Source organism: Equus asinus, chromosome 11 (assembly GCF_041296235.1).
Source record: "Equus asinus isolate D_3611 breed Donkey chromosome 11, EquAss-T2T_v2, whole genome shotgun sequence".
NCBI lineage: Eukaryota > Metazoa > Chordata > Mammalia > Perissodactyla > Equidae > Equus > Equus asinus.
The window spans coordinates 71,431,867-71,450,412 of record NC_091800.1 but is presented as its reverse complement, the minus strand read 5'-3'; the positions used below and the strand labels follow the sequence as shown (position 1 = coordinate 71,450,412).

The window sequence follows — 18,546 nt, the reverse complement described above, 5'->3', positions numbered from 1 at the left end:
AAAAAAAGAAAAGCTCAAAAGAAAAAATAAAAATCACTCATATTAGTCCTATCTGAAGAAAACCATGGGTAAACACCCTTTTCTCAAGGCACAGGAATATATATTTTACATAGAATTTTAAACAAATGTGCTCAACTTTTAGGTAGCAAACTAAGGGTATACTCACAAAAGATGAGGTAAGTGACCCCCCTCCCAGATGCAAGAGGGTCAAGGAACAGCATTAGAAGTAACCTCAGAACCTCATCATCCTACCGAAGGCCAAGGGGGGCTACATTTTACAAAGAAATGGAAAGAAATGATTTGGGACAGAGTTTACCTCTTAAGAGAGTTAAGCTTCAACAAATATTTATTGAGCACCCACTGTGTTCCATGTACTGTGCCAGGCACTGGGAATGCAACGGTGTAAAATACTTAAGCAGAAGTTGCTCTCAATAAGCATGGAGAGACTTCCCGAGCTTCTTTCCTGGCTCTGCCAATTATAAACTACGTGACCTTTGGCAAGCCATTTAACCTCTCTGTACCTCGGTTTCCTCTTAAGTAAAATGGGGATAAAAAATCAGGGGGGTTGAGATGACGAAATGAGTCTGTACAGGTAAAGCACTGAGAACTCAGATTGAGACTCAGAAGCGCTCCATAAAAGGTATGGCTCAAATAAATCAAATGAGTGGGGAAGAGAGAAACCACACTGGTACAAACACTGAAGGTAGAAAGACCCAGGAGTAGACCTGAGCCTCAGGAAATGCTTCTGGAAGGAGGATGGCAGGGCCTGGCTGAACACCAGAGCCGAGAAGGACTGGGTAGAGGCCTTTGCATGCCCAGCCAAGGAAGCAGCTGGTGCAGAGTTGGGGGGATGTGAGAGAGGAGGGCTCCTGTGGCTGGTTCTAGGACCGTCACATAGGTCAGCATGGGGAAGGGGAAATAAAGGAGGCTGCGAAAGAAAATGGGGCAAAGATGCCAGAGTTCTTTGAGCCACACACACTTCTTTTCAGTCACAGCAAAACAGGCAGAGTTATGTTATTCCACATCATGATCCCTTCAAAAAGGACAGCTTTCTGGACTTTCAGATAAAGTCAAAGGGTGCTGACTTATGTATTTTAAAACTACTTTTACAAGTAGGAGTTTTCTGAAAACTCTATGAAGAGGCAGAGAGGTAGTGAGCAGGCCCTCATTCCTGCTCTCCAGACATCCCTCACCTCCCCTGTGATGTCTCTCAGAGTCCCAGTGCGACACAGCAGAGCTCACAGAACTTATTTCCTATTGGGCGGATATTCTTAAAAAGAAGGACCTGAGAACAAGATTAGATTAGCAAAGGAATTTAGTCTTTGCTAATTCGCAACAATTGGATTTGCCCTTTCAGGAAAAGAAAAAAATTATAAAACATATAGAACCTACAAGTGAAAGAAGCTATGACCAACACCTTTACTAAAAAGAATGTTATTATTTAATGTGTTTATCTTTGTTGGTATGTTCTGCACCGTTAAGATTCAAAGCTTTATGGTTTAATAATACAAATAACATTACCATGTCATGAGCTTTTTATAAACTGCCAGTCCCTTTTTACACATTACCTTCAATTCCCAAAAGAAATTTCAAATTTCCAAAATTCCAAATCTTAAAAAATGCTGATCACCAAGACTTTTACAAGCAAGTTATTTAGAATCCCTGATTTGTGTTTCAATAGGTATTATTCAACAGACATTATTATCTTCCATTTTTAAAATATGAGAGGACCCTGGGGCGCAGAAATGAAATCACTTGCTCTAGACCACACCACTTTTGAGAAGGCAGCTGGGATTTGAACCCAAGTCCCTCAGGTCCTATGGTAGCCAGCTTCCAAGATGGCCCTCGATGATCCTTGCCTCCCGGTATCCACACTGTTGTGTAGTCCCCTCCCTCTGAATCACAGCTGGTTTGTGTGACCAAGAATACTGTGGAAGTGACACTGTATGACTTCCAAGCCCCCGTCAAAAAAGTCCTGGCAGTTTCTACCTTGGTGTCCTCATAACGCACTCCCTCTGGGAAAAGCTAGCCGCCATGCTGTGAAGACACTCAAGCATCCTGTCCAAGGAGCCTATGCAATTCCTTGGAAGCAGACCCCACAGCCCCAGCTGACATCTTTCCTGCAAACATCGGAGCCAGAACAGCCCATCTGAGCCACTCTCAATGGCCTAACCCACAGAAACTACAGGTGACAATGAATATTTACTGTTGCTGTAAGTCGCTCAATTTGGGAGTGATGCGTCGTGCACCACCAGATAACTAACACACAGCCTGCAACCTATGATCTTTTCTCCATATCTACACTGCCTTTCAGGTGCTTCTGTCATTTTATCTTTTAATTATTATCACTGTATATTCAAACAGAGAATTAACTAAATAGTGAAATCAAACCTATACACCCTATCAGGGCTCTGAAATAAGCACCTACAGAACTGACGTCTTATTTACATCTATTTCTTGCCAGCACTGCTACAGTCCAGGCCTCAGATTTTATATGCACGATTGTTCTTTTTAATCTACTCCTTCAAGAAACAGGCTGCTAGAAGAGCTCACTGAGCCTCTGCTCAATAGTCCAGGAAATTAGTCATGTCTTTGGTTAAGTCCATTGTAAAGGTGTTTTCTCTGCATGTTTCATTAAAAAAAATAAACATAACCATGCTGAGAAACCACTACACACCTATTAAAACGGCTACAATAAAAAGCGTTGACAATATCAAGTGTTGGTGAGGATTGCTCTTCTGGGTAGTTACCCGTGAGAAAGCAGAATCGTGTCCACATCAAAGGCTGGAGGTGAAAGTTTATAGCCATTCTACTCATAATTGCCCCAGATTGGAAACCATTCTAATGTCCAACATTAGCGAATGGCTAAACAAACTGCGGTACATCCACACGATGGAATACAATTCAGCAACAGAAGAGAAAGAGCTATTGATGCTCTCAAGAGCTCAGAAGAACCTCCAAGACATTATGCCAAGTGAAAGAAGCCAGTCTCGAAAGCTTATATACTCTGTGATTCCACTGCTAAGACAATCTGGAAAAGACCAAACAATAGTGACAGAGCAAAGATCAGTGGTTAACTGGGGTTGGGGGAGGGGAAAAGGTAAGGTAACACAAAGGGACAACATTTGGAAATTTTTTGAGCTGACTGAATTGTTCCATGTATTGATTGTGGTTCAAATGTTCCACATCTTGATGGTGGTTGAAATGTTCCGTATCTTGATTATGGTGTTGGTCACACAAATTGGTACATGTGGTGAAACTCATCAAACTGCACAGCAAAAAAAAAAAAGTCCCTTGTACTCTATATTAATTTTTAAAATATATATATATATACACACATATACTTTCCATCTGAAGCAATTTTAATTCCTTTTTCCCTTAAGAAGAAATGTATGCCTTTGTTAAATCACATTTGGGGCTTAGAGACCTGTTGATTTCCAAATCTTAAAAAAATGCTAATCATAAGGACTTTCACAAGCAAGTTATTTAAAATCCACGATCTGTATCTCAGGAGTCCACTGTCTTGCAAACAACTACGATTTGTGACTTTCCCTACAGCTGCGGACAAATCTCCTGCTCTGTGTCCCCATTAACAGTCGTGCCTGGGAGCAAAACATCTTTCAGGAGAACACAGACATCAGTGCACAGGTTCTCAACAAATATTTGCTGAGACAGTGAATGGTGGGTTGATTCCTGAAGTCACAGGAGATCAGGTGTATCTGTCCCCAGACTGTGACAAAGGCATCTGTCTGAAGGCCTCTGGGACAAACGAGCCCCCCTACTCTGGGGCACTCTGTGAGCACTAGGGGACCATCCATTTAGACTCCTCTCGTTCCTGCACCCCAGGCAGTTGGCACCTCCTTTTAGTATCACAAATGTCTCAATTTGGACAAAAATATATACATGGTCCCCCCTGGAAGACAAGGATTTTTTTGTCTGTTTAGTTCACAGATGTGAATGTTGAGAATAGTGCCCGCCTGATGAGAGGTGCTCAGTCGGTCTCTGTCAAAAGTGAGATCAGTTTTACGCTTTCTACCTTGTGAAGACATTGAGAATTTAATGAGCTGTGATTCTCCAGCTGCCTATGATCCTATGATAAGACTTTCATTAATGCATCTAAGAAAGGCTCTTTTTTAAGTACCTAGAAGGTAGAATAGAAGTTTGAGACATGGCTCTTGACCTCGAGGAACTAACTTTGGTGAAAAAGTCACAACCCCCACCTTGGGCGTAACTAACCACACAACACACCCTAAGTTTGAAATCTTGTGCCAGCGGCATCGCTGCCCTATTTCCTCAGCACTCCCGAAGAGCTCTCCAAGGGCTTCCATGTATTATCTCAAAAGGAGTGCCAATGGACTTTAGAAACAGACATGCTTTAATCGGGAATTCGAAAAATGGGCACGACTTGGACGTGCCACGCATGGTTTGCTGGAGATTGATTTGAGCCGCGAGGAACTAACGCTTTCGCTTAAGAGCTTCTAACCAACAAGAGAGGAAAAGGGGCAGGTAAAGAGCCCGCCCAAGGCAGAAGAAAATAAAGCAGTAGGCACCCCTCCACAAGCCAGCCCACCGGGTGGGGTCCCCTTCATGCCAGCTGCGCTATAAACTCGCACTGAGCCAGCTCCAGCTCCACTCCTCCCTCCCACTTTGGAAAGCGCTTCTGGTCCAGGGATAATACATAACAAGGACAAATTACTTATGACACCCCTCACAACCCCTGACACCCCTTCAACAAGTGAACTTGCTGAGCTTCCACACAGCTCTGGGAAGCGGTGGGACAGACACCTGTCCTTTACGTGTCTGCCTTTACTTTCCCCGCTGGTCCCTCCTCCAGGAAGCGTTTTTCCCCCCTCGTTTTTGCCTAGCAAGCCCCATCCATCTAGAAAGTCTACTGTTTTCAATCTCATCATCCCCCTAGCCTTGCACACACCCCCATCACACACCCCATCACAAGAGTGGTCCCTCATTTGGCCTAAACAGGAGTCCTTCCGTGGTGGGCGGGGATGAGGGTTCGAACTCCAACAGTGCTTCTCGATCAGAGCGGGAGCGGCATGAAGGCTTCTGCCAGGGGCACTGAAAATGCACGAAGGCGTGATTCACTGCCGTGCAACGGGGGACGGCTTGGACTTTAAGACAGGAGCCATGAATGCTCTACTCCCCGCAACGTGCAGGAGAGCTCCTCCACCTGCCCTCCTCCCCTCTCACCACCAAAGTGTCCCACTCAAAATGCCAGAGGAGAGGATAACCAGAAAAAAGAACCTGATGCCCAGCAAAAAGCAGAGACTGGACACCATGAGGCAAATCCCATAGGGGCTTGACTCTTGAATAGAGCCTGGATCCGCCTCTGCCCATTTTGGGGTTGGTACTGAGAGCTGAGAAATTCCCTACTGTGCTTCCTATGGCTCAAGGTGGGCTTCTGTCTCCTGCAAGAAAGAAGATCTAGAGACCTTCCTTCCATAGATCTGTGTGCAGACGGTCACTGCAGCAAATACTGGAAGCAAAAAAACAACCGATAAAGGGCAATCTTACCTATATTCTGTAGAACCACACAATGGAACATTACATAGCCATGAAATGCTTTCATTCCAAAGAAAACTCAGCATGGAAAAACTGAGACATGGTTAAGGGGAAAAAGTGGCTGCTAAATGTACATCCCTCATTCTCCCTGTTTTTAAAAAAGGTATGTTTGTACGTATAGGGAAAACTACTGGGAATATGCCAAATATACCAAAAGGCAAATGGAAATAAACTCAATTTTAATTTTCCTAATCTTTGGGAGAGTTACAAGAGATTTTTAGTTTCTGTTTTATACTTGAATACTTTTCTACTCGTTACAATAAACACACTACAAAGTGAACACTAAAATAAACAAATACGTTATTCAAAGCTCAGCTCAATGTCACTTCTCCCAACCAGAATCCAATGTCTTACTATTCTGAACACTTCCACCATTACTACTGACTTCTGCAAAGCTCTTGTCATATTCCACCTTTTATGATAATTATCTAGATACTTCTCTCATCCGTCTAGATGCTATAGTCTGAGAACAGGAATGGAGCCCTGTTTTTGTGACACCAACAGTAATGAGTATATTCAACACAGAGGTTTACTAAATACCTGTTGACTTGATAAGCCCCTAAATAAACTGAACTAAAAATAAAACAGCAGTGGATATGGAAATTACCTGGGTCAGTTGGCCATGATGATGATAAGGGCTAGGGGGGAACACTCAGATTTCTCTTTAAAAGTTCCATCAAGTAGATGAAAATTGATAGGAATATTGTTGCTCTATATTCTGCAATTTGTTCACCTGGATATTTTACTTTCAATTTATTTGCTTGGACTAATATTAAGGTTATTATTAAATTATTTAACTTTTCTTCAAAGATTCACAAATATCTGTGGCTAATTTAGGAAACCTCTCCTTCACCCAAATCCTGATATTTCCTAGCAGCTCACTCAACTAATAACATTGGCCCCCAATAAGATCTGATGCCCAAGAACCAAAAGCTCTGGTAGGATTATAAAGAAAGATATTCATCTCTGACTAACAACATCCTCGAAAATCTACAAAGCAATATTAAACGTGCGGATAAATACCATTCTACGTTGACAGAATCGGCAGGCACTGCCGTCATTTTTTCCTAAAGAAATGAAATGCTACTCTCAAGTATGTCCTGTAACCCAAACTGCCAAGGGTCAATTCCAAGCAGACATCCTGAGAGGCCATGTGAAAAGGAGAGGCAAAATTCACCAAGACTTGGTGGCAAAATTTGCATACGTTATCAACTATCTAAAGTCCTTAAAAATAACTCACTTCTCTCGGTCATTTGATACGACCAGTAAGTCACTTTCCATATAATTAACAGGTCGAAACCCATTTTGTCACAGATGATGTTAAATGGCAAATGAAAGATCAAGTCTTCCAATTAATGTATCAGCCAGGATACTTTGGATGACAGTAACAGAAAACTCCAATTCAAGCAGAATTACAAAGTAAATAAACTTATAAATAAAACATGAAGTCTAGATTTGTATTATTTAGGACACTAAATTTACTATTATTTAGCGTGCTAAGCTCCAGGTGCAGGAAGATCAATGACTCAACGATGCCCATGAAAACTCTGGTTCCATCTTTCCTCTCCATCGCCCTCTTGCCTTCATCCCAAGGCTAGTCACAACACCGCTGCTGTGGTTCCACGCATCACATCCAGCCTAGTCTTTGGGTCTCTTTTTAAGAGCACAGAAACATTCCGCAGAAACCCCTTCCAAGACTTCCCTGACACTGGAGGCCTTCGGTAAGGATTTTGCTTAATGACAAAAGGAGCTTGAAGAAGCCTGTGAAGTGAGTGACCTGACAACACCAAGTGTGTGAGAGTATGAAGCCTGGAGCTGCAGCAGCCATTAGCCACAACAGCTGATTAGGCTGAAGCAGTCTAAATGACCAGTAGGCAACAAGCCTGAGTACAAAAAGCAACATGCTGGGATGGCAGGGTGGAAAAACAGAATCTGGGTCCTTGATGATATTGTGAGCTGAGACACCCAACTGGGAGCCCCTTCTTCTTATTACTTGAGGCAACTAAATGTTTGACGGCTTAAACTGCTATTAGTCAGACATTCCACCACTTGAAGATAAAGGTACTCTGTAAGGTTCCCTTGAGAAAAGGGAAAGAGCACCAATAACTCACCCAACATCACAAAGATGGAGCATGCAGGTTTCTACGCCTATACTCCCAGCTCTTGCTACCTTTGACGCCATCCTCTAACTTCTGTATTCTCAAATCTCACAGGATTTTCATTACACAAATTTTAATTCAAATCAACTAGTATATATTTACCTTCTAAGGGCAGGAGAAACAAAAATTCGGAAAACACATGTTCTGACCTGACAATCCTCGTTATCTGGTTCAGAAAAATGAGAATACACAGAAAACAAGATATAATTCCTGCAAAATAGGGCGCCGCGGCCCTTCACAAGCACCTCCACACGCCACTCTGACGACTTTTCAGAATGTTTCATCTTGCGTTTACCCAGGGCCTCATTGTCTTTTTTAATTGATTTCAGAAGTATTTCTTTCCCATGGTCCTTTTATGTGCTAAAGAACAAACATGACTCAATTTTGAACATTAAAAATCTATTTATTGGATCATAATCTTAAATGATGATTTCCCCAAATTTTCAAAATAAGCGAAATTTTTTTTTTTCATTTTTATGTCTTTTCAACTCAGTTTCCGTTGGGAAAGAACAAAACTGCCCCATCACCCTCCACTAAATGGAGTCTGCCCCCTTAAACAGAGCAATACTAGTGGGTGCCTGACATACAAAAATGTGGCATTTTTCCAAAGTTGAATAAATTCCCTGACCTTTAATAAGTTCAATAATCAGACCATGTATAATGTTTTCCTAATAGCTTTTGCTCTTCAAAAGTTACCATCAAAACATGAAAAGGTTAAAAAATAGACCGGGTGAAAATATTCACAATAATACATGGATCTAACAAAGAACTTGTATCCAGAACATATAAAGAACTCCTACAACTATCAAATAAGATGACATTAAGTGTGTACAGTTTATTGTATGTTGATTATACTCAACAGCTGTATAAAACAGACAAAAAAAAACAATTAAAAAGACAAAAGACTTAATAGACACTTCACAAAAGAAAGTATACAAATGGCCAATAAGCTCATGAAATACTATCGTTAGTCATCAGGGAAAGAGAAAATCCCCCAGAACAGCTAAAACCAAAAGACAGTCGATTTCAGGTGTTGGTGATGATTTCAGTAACTGGAACGCTCAGATATCACTGGTGGGAATGTAAAATGGTACAACGCCCTGGAAAACAGATGGCAGTTTCCTATAAAGTTAAGCATACACTTATTATCAGACCCAGCCATAAAAACGAATACAGCTCCACACAAGGACTTGCTCACAAATGTTCACAGCAGCTTTGTTCAGGAAAGCCCAAACTGGAAACAACCAGAGTGGCCAAAGGTGACTGACTAAACAAACCACAGCACATCCAGACTCTGAAATACTACTGAGCAACAGAAAGGAAGAAACTGACAGGAGGACAGGAGGGAGCAAGGGAAAGGAGTAGGAGGCGGAGAGGAGAGAGGATTCAAAGTAAAGGAGAAAAGAAATTATACCTAGACACGGGGAAGCTATAGAACTCCAAAGGACCTTAAAAGAAGCCAGAGGGAAAAGACAGACTATTTACAAATAACAACTAGCCTGTCAGCCCACGTGGCAGCAACAGCAATGGAATCAGAAGACAGTTGATTTTAATACAGGGTAACAATCCAGAATTGCACACCAGGTAACTTATCATTCCAGAGCAAAAATATCATTCCACACAAAAACTGAGGTTACCACCAAGAGATGCTCCCTGATGGAGCTTCTAAGAGACAAATCTCAAGAAGAAAGAAAATGATCCCAGAAGCCAGTTTCTCAGGTAAGTTTTACTTTATTCTTCATGCTTTTATTGTCTGATTTTTTTAATAAGCCTGTATCTTTTTACAATATTACCCAACTTCAAAGGTTAAAATTTAAATTGTTAAATTAGAACAAAATAGAAACAAAACCGAATATCAGGTTTTCAGATTCTCAGAACAGCAACCTATCAGTGCTAATATCAAATTTCCCTTAAAAGCCTTAAAGGCTAATTCAAAGGACATTAAAAATTAGTTTTATCTATTCACTTAACAAGTATTTGCCAAGGGTTTGCCATGTGCCAGGCACTATACTAGATCCTGAATTAACCGGATGAGAACAAGAAACGAAAGTCATCAGACTACTGGATTTATAAGTCTTCTCTTATAAGATGTCTTTACGGAAACCCAAAAGTCTGCATAAATTGAAGTTACTTTTGTTGTCAGGAATTTGATCATAAGAGAGAGTTAAAGGCAATCTAGTTTGGACTGTGGCTCTTTTATTTGAAAATGTACACAAATATGACAATTTTACACATGAAATTAATTTGGTGTAAGCAACGAATTCCTACATTAATTTACTTGCCAATCTTACAGTGTGTCTATAATTTCCACGTTCTTCTGACTTGAGTTCACAGGCAGCACTGAGCATGTGCTCAATTTTAGTCACGTTGTACTTTAGTCACATTGTACTTGATAGTCCCTGGCTTATTGTATGAGTATCAAAAGCTTAGAGCCCCATATGCAATAATGTATCAATCGCCCACTTATGCTCCAAGCATCCACTTGGCAAAACATTTTTAACTGACTTAAACCAGGGCAGCCAATAAAAACCAGTTTTTCCACTTTAAAATAAACATTTTCTGGGGGCTTCATGATTAAAAACAAAGGCTGCATTTGGCGTAAAAAAGACTGGCAAAATCAGTATTTCAAGTAATTTTAATGGAAACCGTTGGGCTCTGATCTTCCTGGACATGTGGAAATGGTTAACGCAGTAACCTGGCAGAAACAGGGCGCAGCAGAAATTCTAACCATTAAAAAGCATGAAAAAGTCGATCCACCACTTCCTATTCAATACCCAGGCTTGGAGAGCCCTCCTTTCAATCAAAAGCACCGAACAACAGGAGAGACACAGCCACATGCAGCCACAGGAACCAAAGAGCCCACCCCGTCCCCTCCCAGGCAATGGTAACCAACACCTGGAATACCTGTGCACCCAAAGAAAGGACTCTAGCGGCTATACTTTGGGATGATATGGACCCCTCTCTTATCTGTAGCATCTTCAGTTAGAGGGGAAAGAGCATTTCTCAAAAATCCTAGGCAGTTCTCTGCAATAAGCAAGACAAGTTACAAAGGGGTTGTTTAAAATGCCCTGTTCACCATGCTATCAAAGCATTTGTCAAGTACCTACAAATCCACAAGGCTTCCCCCAGCCTCTGGAAAAGTCACAATGCCATCTTTCCTAAACAGTGCTTGGCATGCGAAACGAGGCTCTGGTCCTTTCTCCAGTGTTCCCTAACCTCCTCTAGGATGGAAAAAGGTTTTCTTTTTTGATGTTTATCACAAGCACCCTCCTCATAAATATTTATCATTTTCAAAATGAATTAAACTCTTCTATGCTCAATGAATATTAAAAGATGAATTCCACTTTTTGTAAAAAAAACTAACCCTTTCAATACTATAATTATTATTTTTTTAAAAAGCCATTTGCTTCGACAGTGTCTTTAATGAAAAGCAAAACAAAAATATTCACCCAGGTTCCAGGTAGTCTCAAGATAATAATAAAATAACTGCCATAAACCAGAAGAAAATTGTCTAGGATAGATTTTTAAATCTCCTTTTCGTAAATTTGGCTAGAGAGTAACATTAGTATTCGATTATGACCCAAGGAATTAAATTCCTGTGTACTCCAAGAAGAGACTACCAATGTGAAAAGAGGCATTATAAAATGAACTCTAGGGTTCCTACAGGGACTGGACTCCTTAAATGAAAACCCACACCCCAACTCACAGGGGGCTCAGACATAACCTGTGGCCCTATAGGGCACGGCTACATCATCACCAAGTATTTCAAGTTTCCCGTCCACATAAAAGAAACAAGAGATTCCGGGAAACCCAGGGCTGGGAAGGCATCAACTCACTATCTCCACCAACACTTTGCCCAGTAAGCCAGCCACTGGCCAATAATGTGTCTATTTATTTTACCCAGAATCAGATCTATTAGCCAGACATTCTAAAAACAAAACCATTTCGTTGTGCTTGGAGTAACTCCAATATTGGCGCCTTGCTGCAGATCGATGCTGCAGGAATATAAAGTGAGCCATGTAGATACAGAACCCATAGATGAAGTGCCTTGTCAGAAACTGTCACACCCACAAGACCAACCCTTCGGAAAGGCTGGGGGTAAACCCCCAGCAGGAAGGCTGTGGAATGAGGGAAGAAAACCAAAGAGAGGAGACTTCAGAAGGGCCCACCTGATGGGAACAATGAGGACAGATTTCAAGGCAACTCCCAAAAAGCTCTCAGGACCAAAAAGGCCCTTCTTCCTTCTCACCAGTTTAGACTGAACAAGAAAAGCAAGACAATGCTGGTGGATGCTCGGAAATGGGCTTGGCAAAACACCACGTGGAAAGCACGTTCAACATAACTCGATGCTAGGCCGGGGTATGCCCCAGAGACGCTGCCTGCTGGGTGAGGAGATGGGGTCCACAAAAGCTATGGCTCAGGGGGAACTGGGGAACAGAGGAGGGCCTGGTGAGCAAGTTAAACCTGGGAAACTAGCAAGAAAGGCATTAACAACAATAATCAAATGAAACAGCCAGAGGCCACCATGGTACTCAGAAGGCTCAAGAAGACAGGCTGAGACGGCTAAACTGTTCCAGATGAGAAGCAATCTCTCCACATCTCGAGGGGCTGCTCTGATACCAGGGTCCTCGTTTCTTTGTGCGCCTCGCCTCCCTCCTTTCCGGGGTACCCTGCGCAGATCCCAACAGCCGCTGGGCTCCAACTGCCATAAACGAAATCCAGACTCATTACGGGGAACTCATTTTTCCCCCTCAAATAAAACACACACACTCTCAAAGGGTCTGGCCGGATCACAAGGCTAAAGTTTCCGGAACTTAAATCGTAAAACCACAATCAGAAGTTGCTGCTTTGAAATGCTCACCACAAAAATCTGTGTCCTTCGCTTAAAAAAACAAAAAAGAAAAGAAAAAAGAAGGAAGAAGAAAATAAAAAAACTTTGCTCTCCATAAAGGCTGGCCGTAAAGAGAGACCAAATCTAACTTGGGCAGAGGGTGTGTTCCTCTTTGTCACCCACCAAGATCCTCACGCCGCGCGTGGGCGAGCTGCGGGCACCCGGCAGCGCGGTGGCACCCATGCCAGCGGCCACCTCCCCGGCCCGCGATGGGCCTTAGGGGCCGAGATTGCGGCCGGAGGTCCGGAAGCGGCGTCCGGCGCTGTCACCGTGCTGGGTGGGATAGGAGGAAGCGGGGGAAGGGCGCCGCGGGAGCGGGGGCGGGGAGGGCGAGAGGAGACGCGCGCGGAGCCCGCAGCCTGAGTGCTCCGAGGGGAGCAGGGTGCCAAGGGTGGCGCGGAGCCCGGAGCCCGGAGGCCCCGGAGCTCCTGCTATTGTTGCGGGGGCTGCCCCGGGCCCGGCCGGCTACTCTCCCGCCTCAGCAAGGGAAGCCCGATCCCACCCACCGCCCGCCTCCTCCGGCAGGACCCCGCGGGCCACGCGCCCACCTCCACCCGCGCCCCGGGTCAGTCGGCTCCGGGCGCCCCGAGTCGCACAAGTTGCCGCCCCGCCGCAGTCATTGTTCGCCGCGCCTCCTACCTCCACGGCGCCGGCGGCTCCGGCTCCCACTCCCGGCCTCCGGCTCAGCAGCTCCGAGCCCCCCGCTGCCGAGGGCGCGGCGGCTCCGGCTGCGCGTGCGGCGGGGGCGCTCGGCTATTAATACCCGCGGGCGGCGGCGGCGGCGCGGACGCGCGAGCGGGGCTGGCGGTGGCCGGCCGAGGTCCGAGCCATCAAAGGTGGCGCGGGGCGGAGGGGAGGGCGGAGCAGGCGGGGTGGGTGGGGAGCGGGCTCAGGGTCGCCATGGCCGCCTGGACGCCGGGCCGAGCGCCGCTCGCGAGGGGAGGAGCGGCGCAAAGCGGGCGGTGGCCGCGTCCACGCCCCGCGCCCCAGCCGAGCGCCCGCAACCCTGCGACCGCGCCGGACCGGCCGCTTCCGAGGCCGGCGAGCGGGAAGTGAAGGCGATCGTGCCCCTCCCCGGGCCTGGGCCGGCCCCTCGGCGGGGGGAGCCTGGGCGCCGCGCAGCCCGAGCCGCGGGGACAGCGGGAGAGCCACAGCCCCCTCCAGCGTCCGGGCCTGCGACCTGCGCGCCGGCGCGCCCCGCCCCGCTCCGCCCCGCCCTGGGGGCAGGTGCGCTGACTGGCTGCGCGCCCAGAGCGCCCCTCCTCGACCCGCTTGAGCCCACCTCCGATCCGTGCCTTACTTGGTCCTGCAGCCAGAGCCAGTCGCTGCGCTGCGCCACGGAACAGAGCGCAGGAGGCGCTGGGGAGTGCGCTGCGCCACCAGGGACACGCCAGTCCTGCTGCTGTGGTCGAAAGCGATATAAAGAGAGCAGGAGACGAGCTCACGGGCAGAACCAGGAGCAGCTGGAGGGCGATCGGTGGCGCAGACTCTGCAGGTCGCTTGTTTAAGTCATACCGAGAATGCCCCGCCGTGTGCCGACCTAGGACTTTCCAGTGTCGCGCGGGGAGCGGCGCTTTTCAGGGACCCACGAACACCCCCCCTTCCTGGGCCACATGCGTGGGCTTCTGGCACCAACCCACCCAGCGAGAGACTTAATCCCGGAGGGGCAGTTGCCGCCTCTCCCCGGCCACGGCCCAGCGTCCTCCACCCGAGCGAATCCCAGAACAATCCCCACCTCCACTCGCCCCCTTCCGGGGACAGGAGCAGTGCCCCGCGGGGGAAAGGAGTGGAATGGGTTAGGAGCTGGTCTGGAGATTCTTGTTCTTCTGGGTTTTCAGAACTCGATGGAGGAGGGAGCAAGATTCAGGACCAAGGTAGCAGGGACCTAAGAGAAGGACCGTCACTGTCCCCACCCTCCAGCTGGGAGTGGCGCTTTACTGTCTCCATCCTCCCCTTCCTGAGCCCCTGGTCTCCCCTTTCTTCTCGTGGCTGTAGACCCTCTGGGCGGGGAGGGGAAAGGACCGGAGGCAGCAGGGTAGAACCGAAAGCGACCCTCTTCTAGAGCCCCAGGCTAATGGGCAGCCCCCTCTGAAGGCGCTGGCCCCAGAACCCTGGTCATATTGCACCCTAGAGGAGTTCCTGACTTCAGGCCAGGCCGGGAGGGCAGGTTTCATGGGAGAGGCCACAAGTGAACTCAAAGAGGCGCAGGGCAGGACTCCTTGCAAGTGTGAGCTGACACATGCACAGGGTGCATTAGAGGTGCTGGGGCACTTGTGCGTAGCTAGAGTGAATAGTTTCTGGAGAGCAGCAGAGACATATTTTGAATATGAGGTACTGATCTGTATTTTTTCTTAACGCCTGCCTATTTGGTGAAGGTGGAAGGAAAGAGGGCCGTGTAGACCTCAGGCCTGAGAAACAGCAGATGGGTAGTTCGTGGTTGAAGAGAAGAAATAGTGGGTTGGAGGCTCAGCTCTGTTCTAACCAGCTGAGTGGCTCTAACCAGCCCTAGATCAGAGGTTTTAGGCCAGTGATCCTCTAAGCGTGGTTCTCACACCTGCCCCAGCAGCACCTGGAAACGTTGAGAAGTAAATTCTTGGGGCCCACCCCAGACCTGCCGTACCATGTTCTCTGCCTTACGTAGCCATCGGAATCCCTTGGAGGCCTACTTCAAAGAATTGCCAGGCCCCATCCCCCCAGCTGCTGATCCAGTAGGTCCAGACTTGGGTTTGAGAATTTGCCTTTCAGGGGGTGCCAGGCCCACACTTTGAGAACCATTCTATTAGGGTAATGGGTCTCGGAGTGATAGAATCACCTAAGATTTAAAAAACTCCACACCCAGGCTTCACCCCAGCCAAATATATCAGGATTTCCAGGGTTGGGACCCAGGCATCAGTATTTTTAAAGTTCTGTAGGTGATTCCAATGCGTACATAGCCAGGTTTGAGGACAATTTTCATAGACAGAGCTTTTTTTTTTTTTTTTTTTTTTTTTTTTTTTTAAAGATTTTATTTTTTCCTTTTTCTCCCCAAAGCCCCCCGGTACATAGTTGTGTATTCTTCGTTGTGGGTCCTTCTAGTTGTGGCATGTGGGACGCTGCCTCAGCGTGGTCTGATGAGCAGTGCCATGTCCGCGCCCAGGATTCGAACCAACGAAACACTGGGCCGCCTGCTGCGGAGTGCGCGAACTTAACCACTCGGCCACGGGGCCAGCCCCTCATAGACAGAGCTTTTTAAACTTAAAGTGTATATGAATCAACTCGAGGATCTGGTTAAAATACAGATTCTGGTTTAGTAAGTTTGAGACACTCTATTTCTAACAAGCTCTCAGGTGCTGTGCTTTTTGCTAGTCCAGGGGCTATGCTATGCCATGCCTCACAACTGAAAACAAAAAATTGTAGAAATCACAGAAAATTAGAAAAATGACATTTACCCAGTCACCCTCTTTGAAAGACAAACATTGTCCACACGCTGGAGTGTTTCTTTCATCTTCTTTCTGTGTCTGGAATAAAGTTCGTGTTATTGAATTCTTAGCACACATATGATCATAATACATAACATCTGAGGCTGTTTTATCTTGATATTATCAGCATTTTTGAAGGTGGCTTGTACAGGAGGCGATCTGAGAGGGCTTGCGGGCGGAGGGTGGAGCCTGTGGGGAGAGAGTTAACATCGAAGCGAGAAGAGAGCAGACTTGGGGGCTCCAGCTGGGAGAGGCTGGAGATCCCCCAGCTTCCTTCTAGCTCTCCTGAACGTCCTGTGCTTTGGACTTAATCTCACTGACAGCTCTTTTTAAATTCCTCCACCTGAAAAGCCTGGGGTACCTGGCCGGGGAAAATCTGCCACCTCAACAATCAATCCTGAAAACATCAAGGCATTTTCCTGTCATTTTGTGTCATTTATGCCTCACTTTCAGACAATAGAGATTAATAATGACCTAGGTGCCCTTTTCTTTTCTTTTTGCTTGATGAAGATTAGCCCTGAGCTAACATCTGTGCCGATCTTCTTCCACTGTGTATGTGGGTCACTGCCACAGCTGGGCTGACAAGAGGTGCAGGTCTGCACTGGGATCTGAACCTGCAAACCTGGCCGCCGAAGCAGAGTTTGCCGAACCCAACCACTATGCCTCAGGGACCCTCCCCACCTAGGTGACTTTTTTATCCCATGCCACGTGCGTGGAGTTATTTAGAAATCTTTCTGAATTAAGTTTTTTTTTAACTTTTCCTTTGATTAACTTTGTTTTTTATTACAATAAAAGGGTGGGCATGGCAAATTAAGAAATAAGGAGTGTGGGAGAATTAAGTAAGACCCTTAAGGGGCCCTTTCTTGCATCCCCAGTCCCACTTCTCAGAGATCATTTTATTCCCGGACCAAAGTGAGTCTGCTCCTTGGTGACTTAAAATCAAAAGATACACCAGAAGTGGTTGTCACACAAAGCAGAATTTTATCTCAGGGCAGTTAGCTGGTCACAATTTTCCCTACAGTTTTTACAGTCATTCAGAAATTTTCTAAGCTTATACAAAAGTGTGTGTGTGTGTGTAAATCTTTTATAGTAAAGTGATCACGTGTCACAGGGAAAAGAAACTTGCCATTCCATAGTTACTGCCCCCTCCCTCGAACACCACACCCCCACCACCGCCTTTCTGGCTCAGGGCAGTGTGGGGTTAGGGCAGTGCTTATCTCTGGACGTGAGAATATGCGCTGTCAGTAACATGAGGTCCTACACCAAAACCCAAGGCAGGGAGGAGGGGATGTGCCTGTAGGACTGGTGGTAGCAGCCCAGAGTGGCTCCTGGTACTCACATTCTTTGTAATCCCCTCGCTTTGAGACAGGGTTGGACCTAGTGAGCAACTCACTGCTAATGGATAGACTATGGAAGCATGAGGTGATGTCACTTCCATGATTAGCTTTCCATCTTGCCAGCAGTCTCTTTTGCCTCTTGCCTGCTTCGATGAAGCAAGCTGCCATGTTGGGAGATGTCCCAAGGAACACCCACGTGGCAAGGAGCAGAGGGACCTCCTGAGGAAATGAGGCCTTTGCCCCACAGCCCTCAAGGCACTGAATCTGGGGCGATCTCAGGAGTGATCTAGGAAGGGGATCCTCCCCAGTCAAATTTTGAAATGACTGCAGCATTGGGAGAAACCCAGAGCCAGAGGACCCAGTAGAGCCTGGCCTAGATTCTTGACCCACTAAGTGGGAGATGATAAATGTCATTGTTCCAAGGCACTGAGTTTTGGAGTGATTTATTATACAGCAATAGATAACTAACAAAGACAGCATAATACGGTAGGAGTAGCAGAATTAGAAGAAGCAGATTCAAAGTTAAGTCAACAGGAAGAGTATGAATCTCCCTGTAGAGTAGGTAGGAAATAAAATCTTGGATTTTGAGCTATGTCTTGTTTCAGCAGCCCAGAATGAAGCCCTACTGTTTCTGGAGCCCTGCCACCCATGGGACCAGAGTTACCACATTCTCATAGCTGCTCCCCTTTGCTGGAACCAGCAGATACTGAGTTGCAGAGGAAGCAATTGACATGAAATAGACACATGAGGTTGTAGAATTTATAGGAGACAAGGGTTCCAGAGAGGAGGACTTAATTCTTTTGCAGAGAAGGTTCTAGATCTAGGAAGGGAAGCGGTAGCAATGATGGTGGCAGAAACCAGATAGGGAAAAGGTTAAGGAGAGAGAGGTTGTAAGGTAGAGAAGAGGAGTCAAGGGATTGTCCATCTGGGACACCGTTGGTTCAAAAGATGGTTGCATGTTAAAGTTTGGTAGCAATCGCAAAACGACCCTCCAAGATGCTGCGGTAATTTATTCTTCCACTGTGGCCGTTTTAAAACATGGCTACAAAGTCTTCGACACTCCTGTCATTAAGAGGTGGGTCTCTGTCTATTCCTTTTGAACCTGGACAAGCTTGGGATTTAGT

General features: G+C 46.1%; 1 protein-coding gene across 4 annotated transcripts in view; it reads right to left on the bottom strand.

Annotated features, from left to right (window-relative positions):
• Window positions 1–14,020, bottom strand: part of FARP1 (FERM, ARH/RhoGEF and pleckstrin domain protein 1) — a 288,920-nt gene extending 274,900 nt beyond the window's left edge. The window contains exon 1 of one of the 4 annotated variants that reach the window (XM_070520054.1): window positions 13,928–14,020. The gene's annotated coding sequence lies outside the window, so the exon portion shown is untranslated. Of the gene's footprint in view, window positions 1–13,266; window positions 13,678–13,927 lie in introns of those variants that run through there. The other 3 variants (XM_044779783.2, XM_044779785.2, XM_044779784.2) reach the window with 3 other exon arrangements.
• Window positions 14,021–18,546: the final 4,526 nt, after the last annotated feature.